This window comes from Equus caballus, chromosome 10 (assembly GCF_041296265.1).
Source record: "Equus caballus isolate H_3958 breed thoroughbred chromosome 10, TB-T2T, whole genome shotgun sequence".
In the NCBI taxonomy this organism is placed as follows: Eukaryota; Metazoa; Chordata; class Mammalia; order Perissodactyla; family Equidae; genus Equus; species Equus caballus.
Genome location: NC_091693.1, coordinates 87,787,659 through 87,797,496, shown reverse-complemented (window position 1 = coordinate 87,797,496; position 9,838 = coordinate 87,787,659).

Below are 9,838 nucleotides of genomic sequence, written 5' to 3'. Positions count from 1 at the left end.
CATGCTCGCGGGAAGCTAGGGCTTGACAACAGAGGGAGACGGAGAGTCCCAGGAAGGAGGAGAGGCCTGAAGTGAGAGGTCTTATCTTTCACCCGGTCCTTTCAGAGACGAGAAGGTGGAGGACCCAAAATACTCACGGACTTGGCCAGTATCACTCTGGTTAAGATAGAGCAGAATTGGAACCAGGATCTTGCTTCCTGGCTGGGTGCAGCATTCTCCACCTTCATTCATTCAGCAAGCATTCTTTGAGCGTCTACTCCAGCCCAAGTTACTACAGTTTAACAATTCTTGGGTATATGATAGGGGTTAGAAAGATATGAAACAAATATAACAAAATATAGCTGTTTTAAGGGACATCGATCTGGTAAAAAGTAAATATATGTTAAGTATTTTTAAATAATCCAAGATTATTTGTGTTTGTGTGGTAATAGAAGTATATATAATGAATTTTCATGGAAATTCAAAGAACACAAGAGCTATCAAATGGGTTATGATTCCCAAGAAAGACTTACGTCAGATGGTCCAGAAATTAAACTGGAAGACAAGGAAGGATTTGGAAAAGTTGAAAGGAGTGAGGAGAATTTTTGAGTAGGAAAACCTGACGTTTCGTGTTGGGGCTTTAGAAGAGAAGTTTTCATGTTTTGTGTGGGGACAAATTATAGAAAGCGTTGAACAAAACAGAAGTGTTCAGCAGGCACTGGGGAGCCACTGGTATGCTGAGCGGGAGAGTGTCAGGAGGAAGCAAGGCCTCAGGAAGAGGGATGGGTAATGCTGGGTTGGGGGCAATGGGAACGGAGGAAGAGGGTGAGAGTCCAGAACTGACAAGACAAGTTACTGGGCCACTAAAGCAATCCTCAACTATAGAAGATTCTTAAAGAAAATCAGGGATATCATCTTCAAGTACTTAGAACACAGTCTCATAATTAAAACACAGCTGTCACCTTCAGTCCTGACAATTCTGCTGTAGCAAAGAATTCAGATTGTATGTTCCTACCACGAGGCTTTCATATAAATGGATGAAGCTAATGCTCAAAAATAATTTGTTCTCTGATTAGGCAAGCCACCTACTCCCCAAACAAAACTTCATTTTTATCTATGATTAGTGTTAACATCTCTTTCACAGCTGGTACAAAATTAAACAAGACTAGTTCGTGCTCACATAAATAAAATTCTCCATGAGCATATTCCAGGTTCATAAGCATTTGTTACTCCATCAGGAGTTTAAAGACACCAATAACATTAAAAATACCAATAAAAAATATAAAAATGAAATTCACTCCCAATCCCATTACCCCAACACCAACTGTTTTTCCTTTTCCCGTGTTCTTTTTTCCAGGTTCTGTTCATAAGCTTCTGTGTCTCTTTCTATGATGGTGAAACTAAGTTTAGCCGTTAACAACAGAAGTAGTAAAATTGACTCCCTCTCTCCCTGCCATAACAGTCACCACCATACTGCTCTTAGACAAGAATGGCTGGGTGGTCAACATCAGCGTGAAGTAGACGGGCAACTGGTTTCCCCGCCTCTGAGCTCTTCAAAGTAAAGACCATGCCGTGTGGCATCTCCCACGGAAAGCCTGATCACACCCAGCCACGTGGTCTGCAGTTCACTGTCTTCTGCTCCCACTAGCTGACCGAATGGTGAAGGGCGACAGCTGCTGTACTTTCCTCGTGCGTGCTTGTGTGTCTGTGTTTTTACTGCCAAGTTAGACACTAATCTCTCCAGCGAGTTGCGCATTAAGTAGGTTGCTATGATTTATGGAAAAAAATGAGCTACATCTCTGCATGTGGATTTTAAAGCAATTAAACCCTGGCTTTTTGTTACTAGCATGTTTCTGAGATCTAGCTGTCATTATTGGAAGGGAATGCTTTAATATTTACTCCACTAATATTTGAATACAGTTACATTCAGAGGCTAGTTATCTGGATTGTGTGTAATGGTTCACTTACCACGAATCAAGTCATCATCCCCAGTGAACCGGATTTGCTGCCTGCAGGCAGTGTTCTGGGATGCACTGCATTTATTCAGAGATTTTTGGTTTGTTTATTTTAATAGCCCTTTTTAGCAAAACCTGAAACTCAAAAGTTGTCCAAATTTACTACCAGAACACAATTAAAGCTTCAATTTGGTGATAAAGGTATAAAAAGGTCTTGGTTCCCAATGACCCTCTGCATCTTGATTTACATAAATTTTCCTACGTATCATGATTTTTGCTTAGGAGTTTCAGAGGCTGAAACGAAATTTTACTTTTAGCAATTGAACATATGCTGTAAAAATAAAAACAAATGCAAAAGAAAAGCAAAAATGTTTAATTGCTTGACATAATTCCATCACAGCAAAAGTCCAATACTAACATAAGTGCCATGAAGTTCGTTCCACTGCAAAAATGACTTTTGTGATATTTTTGAGAAACTAAAATCTATTTTCATGGTTCCAGCTTTTATTCCATTAACTCATACTCCATGTGAAACTTATTCCACAAGAGCCAAATCAAAAATTATCTGTGTGGGATGACGTTGTTGTTGTAATAATGGTCTCTGTTAACAATTAAAATGCTATTTTAGGTACAGTTTTAGGAGAAGATTAGCATTTTATACAAAAACATTTTTGTCACAAGTGAATTTTTTGTGCTTCTTGCTTTTTTTTAAATTAAATATTCTCTGACTCTGAAAATTTTTCCCTAACAACAATAATAAAAAGTAATAATAAAATGAATTAATGTTGGGAAATTTTCCACAAAGGCTACCTCAGTATATGCTCATAAAATCTTGTGAGGTAGCAATTGTTTTTTTATTTTTTGATGGGTCAGGACATTGAAGGCCAGATGAATTAAAAAAGTCTTTTTACTTCTTATAAAAGACAATGGAAAACCCATAATTTGAGTTCACGGCTGGTTTCCCAGTACATTATTCTCTTCATCAGCCTTGTATGTCGGGTGTTGATTGCAACAGAGCAATGATTGAAAATCCTCAAAAAGGTTACCTTAAAACTGTTTTATTGCTTCAGCCAAAGTATTTTGTCCTAGTCAAACGTGGCGATTTGAGCTCACATCCTTACACCACATTGGTCCAGCAGCAGCTTTGCTTGGCACAGATTTAAAGCCCTTGCTTGTAAGTGGAACCATGTGCCCTCTCCCACCTCCTGTCTCCACCCCCCCCCCCCCCATCCAGGATCCTCCCTCGGCCCAGATACTGCCACGTCTAATGAGCTTACAATTATTTTTAACCTTCTTTCCATGCAGTCGTATCAGCATACCAGCTCGGAGAGAGAATGTGCTCCCTCCTGCAGAAGCTAAACCATGACGGAGGGTCCTATGAAGAGTGAGAGGTGGGAAGATGGCAGTATTTGATGGAACTCTCCATGGAAAAGTCCAACTCGGTATCATGTGTCTATCTGACTCCAGATTTTAGAGTTCATAAGGCTTGTACTAGAGCCAGTCAATGGAATCAGTTCAAGTTTGGAGAAATTTTTCTACCAGGTTAAGAAAGAGAGAGAGAGAGGAAACAGAGGAACAAAGGAGAAATGGAGGAAGGAAAGAAAAAGAAAAGAAAAGAAAAAGGGGCAGAGCTTGTTGTGCGTGTTTTCCCTGTCTTAAAAAACATGGCTGGGGGCTGGCCCCGTGGCTGAGTGGTTAAGTTCGTGCGTTCCGCTGCAAGCGGCCCAGTGTTTCGTTGGTTCGAATCCTGGGCGTGGACATGGCACTGCTCATCAAGCCACACTGAGGCAGCGTCCCACATGCCACAACTAGAAGGACTCACAACGAAGAATATACAACTATGTGCTGGGGGGCTTTGGGGAGAAAAAGGAAAAAATAAAATCTTTAAAAAAAAAAAAAACATGGCTGAACTAATTCAATTCATTTAGCCAGGGAAGATGGTTTCGGTTAGAGAATCAATAGATTTCATCTGGCCAGTGGCCTTAATTCGCCAATTCGTATCACAGGTTATTCATGGGTGAACACTGATGTGATCAAAGACCTAGACAAGAGTGTAGTAGACTCCTGTCAGAGAACAACAAATTACACGGGAAAGGACGATTTGGATGGCTGTCGCACACCACACAGGCACCAGGAGCAGGTGGAAGGCACACGCTTCAGGTTCCAGCCAAGACGAGGAAGAGACCCTTACACAGCCCTGCAACTCCGGCACGCTCAGCTCAGGAAGCACAGCCACCAGCTGTGTAGTCCAAGCCTGGGACCCATCAGTGCTTTATCATTGCCTTCTCTTCACACCAGCAAAGGGAGACAAGAGAAAAAGATCTCCTCCTGACTAGCCGGAAGGTGGGCGGAGCATCAGCTGGGTCCCTTCAGCTCTCCGCCCGTCTCTTTGGACCTTCATCGTGTTTTGCCAGTATAATTGCAGCAGCAGCTTGACTCTCCACTTCTCCCTAATCCTGCTACCGGGATCTTTCCAAAACACAAATATGTTAAAGTCCCTTGCTTAAGGAGCTTAAAATCCTTGAATGCCCTGCTCTTGCCTCGGGATGAAATCCAAAGGCCTTGTCCAAACAGGCAGGGCCTTTTATGAGTCAAACCCTAATTAACTCTCCAGTCTCCACTTTTCATTCCGGTGCCACTGAGCTGCACATGCCTATTGAACAAAATGATGTGCCGTTTCAGAAAAGGCCACCTTCTCTCAGGATGCCCTGTCCGTGCCTGGGCTGCTCCTTCTCTGGGATCATCCAGATAGTTCACCTGGCTGGCTTGGTGCCGGTCTCCACTCTCTCAGGTTGTCTCTCGGCCCCAGCCTGCCTCCTGGTCCCATCTGTGTGTTTGGATGCCCTCGGGGCTGGCTCCCATCTCACACTGCCCTTCCCTTTATGACAGCAGTATCAGAATCTGTGGACCTTTCTGTCTCCACACTCGACTTTGCTCTCCTTCCCTGTAGGAGCCTTCCACATTCCTGGCACAGATTGGTGCTCAACATGGTAAATCCTTGTTTAATGATTTAAAGAATTCATGAACTATCAAACGACATGGTAATCAGAAGAGATGAAGGGGAGACGAGAGTGTGAAGTTTGGGCTGGGTGGCAGTGGGCGGAGAGCTGTTACCTGAATTAGGGGAATGGAGAGAGTCAGGAGAAGTGAGTTCTAGTCTAACTTTCCCCTAACTAACTGTGTGCCCTTGGGCTAGTCATTTAACCTCTCTGAACCTCAGCTGACTTTTCTATAAATAATATGAATCTGGGGCTGGCCCAGTGGTGCAGTGGTTAAGTTCGCTCTTTCCGTTTCTCAGGGGCCCAGGGTTTGCCAGTTCGAATCCCGGGTGCAGACATGGCACCACTTGGCACGCCATGCTGTGGTAGGGGGTTCCACACATAAAGTAGAGGAAGATGGACATGGATGTTCGCTCAGGGCCAGTCTTCCTCAGCAAAAAGAGGAGGATTGGCAGATGTTAGCTCAGGGCTTATCTTCCTCAAAAAAAATAATAATAATATGAATCTTATAGGTTTTTTATGAAGATAAAATACCACACATAGAGTGTTTACAATATTTTCTAGAACATACAAGATTCTAATGATTAAAAGTCTAATAATTAAGAATCTAATAAATAACTAGAGCCTCTTGAGGTTTAATATTCTCTGATCCTACTAAAGTTCAAATCCACAAAACCACAGAGCATTAGTTTAGTAATTTAAAATAGAGCATCCTCAATTAAGCAACTTCCTGGCACAGGAGAGGAGGAGTAAGAAAGAAGGAGGAAATTGCAGAAGGATTAAGTTCCAAAATGGAGGGAAAAATTGAACTCACATTAGTCTCCACTGTTCTTTTCATCTCCTTTTTCCTTTTCTTCCTGCAATTCCTTGATTTATTATATTTTATAGGGATAAAATTTACATACAAATCTTAGGCGTACACTTTGGTAAGTTTTGACAAATTTATATACGTACTCATAGAACCAACTGCACAATCATGACATAGAATATTTCAACGGCTTCAAAAACGTTTTCTTGTCCTCTCTTTCACTCAGTTCCCCCCATAGACAACAAACAGAAATTAATTCTGTCTGTTCTTGAACTTCGTATAATGGAATCGGTGTCTTTTTCACACAGTGTTAGTCTGTGAGATTCATGTACATTATTGTGTATGAGCACTTCTTCAATTTGTATGAATATATCGCGATTTGCTTATCCCTTCTGTTGCTGATGGACATTTGGACTTTTCTTTTTTCAGTTTGCGACTATTACAAATAAAGCTGCTGTAAATATTCCCTTACCATCCGTTTTTCCGACAGATACGTTTCTTTCTCTTGGCAGGTACACGGGAGCAGAATTGCTAGGGCTGGTGTAGCTGCTTGTTTAATTTGACAGGAAGCTAATAAACCATTTTCCAAAGTGATCGTATCATCGTTTACTCCCCCCAGCAGTGGACGAGAGATGCAGTTGCCCCTACATCCTCACCAGTATTTGGGCTTATCAACTTTCTAATTTTCGCTCCTGTGGTAGGAGTGAAATGATATCTCACTGTGGTTTTAATTTGTATTTCTTGATGACTAGGGATCCTGAGCAACTTTTCATGTGCTCGTAGGATGTGTGTATATTTTCTTTTGTAAAGTGTCTGTTCAACTTTTTGTCCTCTTTCCTTTAAAAAAAAAATACAGAAAGAAAGAATAGGAAAAAAGCTCCTTGAAGGAGTTTTTTATACACCATGGAGGCAAGTTTTTTGTCATGTATATTAAGCTAAGTTAGTGACTTGCGCTTCCATGTTTTTAAGCATTTTCTTTTATGAGCAAGAGTTTTGAATTTTGATAAATGTTGCCTATCCAAGGTAGTCTTCTATGAATCCTACTAGTCTTTACAGTTTTAGCCTTGACAGTAAGGTCTATGATCAATCTTAAATTAGTTTTGTGAAATGATGTGAGATACAGGTTGAGGTTCAATTTCTTCTCTCTGTATTTTTATCCAGCATCATGCGTTGAAAAGAAAATTCACCTCCATAAATTACATTGGTATTTTTGTTGAAAGCCAGTTAACCCTATGTTATGTATGGAACCATCGGACTCTATTCTATCTGTCTAGCCTTACACAAGTACCTCACAGTTCTGATTACTATAGTTTTATAGCAAGGCGTGAAATAAGATTATATCCACCAAATTCTTCTTTTCAATTTTTCTTTTATTATTCTAAGTACTTTGCATTTGCGTAGAAATTTCGGAATCAACTTGTCAATTTCTTTCTTTCTTTTATTTTCGTGAGGAAGATTGGCCCTGAGCTAACATCTGTTGGCAATCTTCCTCTTGTTTGGGTTGAGGAAGATTGGCCCTGAGCTAACATCTGTGCCAATCTTCCTCTATTTTGTATGTGGGTCACTGCCACAGCATGGCTTGACAAGTTCTGTGCCAGGGATGTGAACCTGTGAACCGGGGCCATCAAAGCAGAATGTACCAGACTTAACCACTATGCCATGGGGCCAGCCCCATCTTGTCAATTTCTGGGAATAAAAGGCCACTGGGACTTTGATTGGGATGATATTGTTCTATAGATCAATCTGAGGAGAACTGAAATCTTAATATCCTCTATTCTAGTTCATAATTGTGATAGATCTCTCTCTCTCTCCATTTATTTCGGTCTGCTTTCATTTCTCCAAGCAATGTTTTGTAGTTTTTAGTACAAAGGTTTTGCACTTATTTTGAAAACTTCAGTTCTTAGTATTGTATGTTCTCTGATACTATTATAAATGGAATTGCTTTTTAAATTTTATTTTCCAATTATTTCGATTAGCATATAGCTCATTTACACTCTCCACACTAATCATTACCCAAGAAGATCTATGATTAATTTTTCCATTGTGACTGATTTTCGTGCATTGAACTCGTATTCTAACTAAGTGAACGTATGTTCACCTATTAGTTCTAGCAGTCTTTTTTTGTAGCTTCCTTAGGATTTTCTACCTCATCTGTAAATAAACACAGATTTGCGTCTTTCTTTCCAATTCTTGTGCTTGTTGTTTCTTTCTTAAATGTTTAACTGTACTACCAGGAAAGTCATCTCAGTCTGGGGATTTCATTATGAGAAATTTTAAAATTATGAATTCAATTTCTATTTGAATAGGCCTGTTTTACCGTTGAGCAGGCTGTTAACCATAAGTTTCTCGTTGATCCTGTTATTAGATTGAGGAAATTTCTTCTAGTTTGCTGTGAGTTTTTAATCATGAAAGGGTATTGAATTTTGTCAAATGCTTCTTTATAATGATTGATATAGTCATGTTTTTTATCCTTTATTCTGTTAATGTGCTAAGTTATAGTAATTGAATTTTGAATATTGAACCAATCCTGCATTCCTGGGATAAGCACTACTCGGTTATAATGTATTATCCCTTTTATATATTGCTGCATTCAATTTGGAAATATTTCGCTAAAAATTTTTGCGCTTATGGTCAGGAGGAATTGGTCTATTATTTTCTGTTCTTGTAATGTCTTGGGAAGATTTTGGTATCAAGCTTATGCTGGCATCATAAAATAAGTTGAAAACGGTTCCTTCATTCTCTATTTTTGGAAAGAGACTTCCAATAAGTGACCATCTAGGTCTGATGTTTTCTTCATGTGCAGATTTCTACGACAAATTCCATTTTCAAACCAATTTTGGACTGTTCAGATTTTCTATTTCTTCTTGTGTCAGTTTTGGTAAAAACATTTTTTCAAGAAATTTGTCCATTTTATCTAAGATGTTAGATATATTGATGTAAAGTTGGTTACAATCTTCTCATGTGATCATTTTAAAGGCTGTTGGATCTCTAGTAATACCACCTTTCAGTCACAACTTCAGTCAGTTGTATTTTTCTTGATCAGTCTTGCTCGCGCTTTATCAAATTTTAAAAATCTTTTCAAAGAACCAACTTTTGGCTTTTAAATTTTTCTGTGTTGTTTGTTTTTTATTTTATTTACGTATGCTCTTTTCTTTAATATTTCTTTTCTTCTACTTACATTGGTTTTAATTTATTTTTTTCCTAGTATTTTAAGACAAAAATTTGGAATATCAATTTAAAAGCTTCCTTCTTTTATTATATAAGCCTTTAAAGCTTTAAATTTCCCTCTAAGCAGTGCTTTAGCTTCACCCAACAAATTTTGATATGTTATGTTTTTATTATGATTCAATTTGAAGTTCCCCTCCAGCTTTCTTGAGACATAATTTACATAAAATAAAATTCACCCATTTTAATTGTACAGTTTGATTAGTTTTGGCAATTCTGTATAGTCAGCTAACCACCACCAGAATCAAAAGATACAGTATTTCCATCACCCTAAAAAGCTCCCTCAGCCTCTTTGCAGTCAACGCCTTCCTTCCATCCCTGGTCCGGGATGTCACTGTTCTGACTGACACTAGAGTTTTGCCTTGTCCAGAATTTAATATAAAAAGAATTGTACTGTGTGTAATCTTTGGGTTTGACTTATTTTTCTTAGCATAATGTTTTTAGGTTCATTCATGCTACATATATTAATATTGTGTTTCATGACGGTGCTGAGTAGTATTTCACAGTGTGTATTCACCAGTGATGCGCAAAACAACTGAATAGTTGTTTCGACTTTTATCTCTTATGAACAATGCTGCTATAACATTCATTTAAAAGTCTCTAAATAGACATATGTTTAGTCTCCCTCTTCAATACCCAGGAGCAGGATTTCTGAGCCAGATGATAAATGTATGTTTAAACTGAAAGGACACTGTCATCCTGTTTTCCAAAGGTAGTGTAACATTTTGCATGACTACTAAAACTGTGTGAGAGTTCCAGTTGCTCCATATTCCTCACCAGCACTTGGTGTTGCCAGTCTTCTTAATTTTATCCATTCTAGTGAGTGTGTAGTGGGATCTCATTGAGGTTTTAATTTGGATTCCTATGATGAC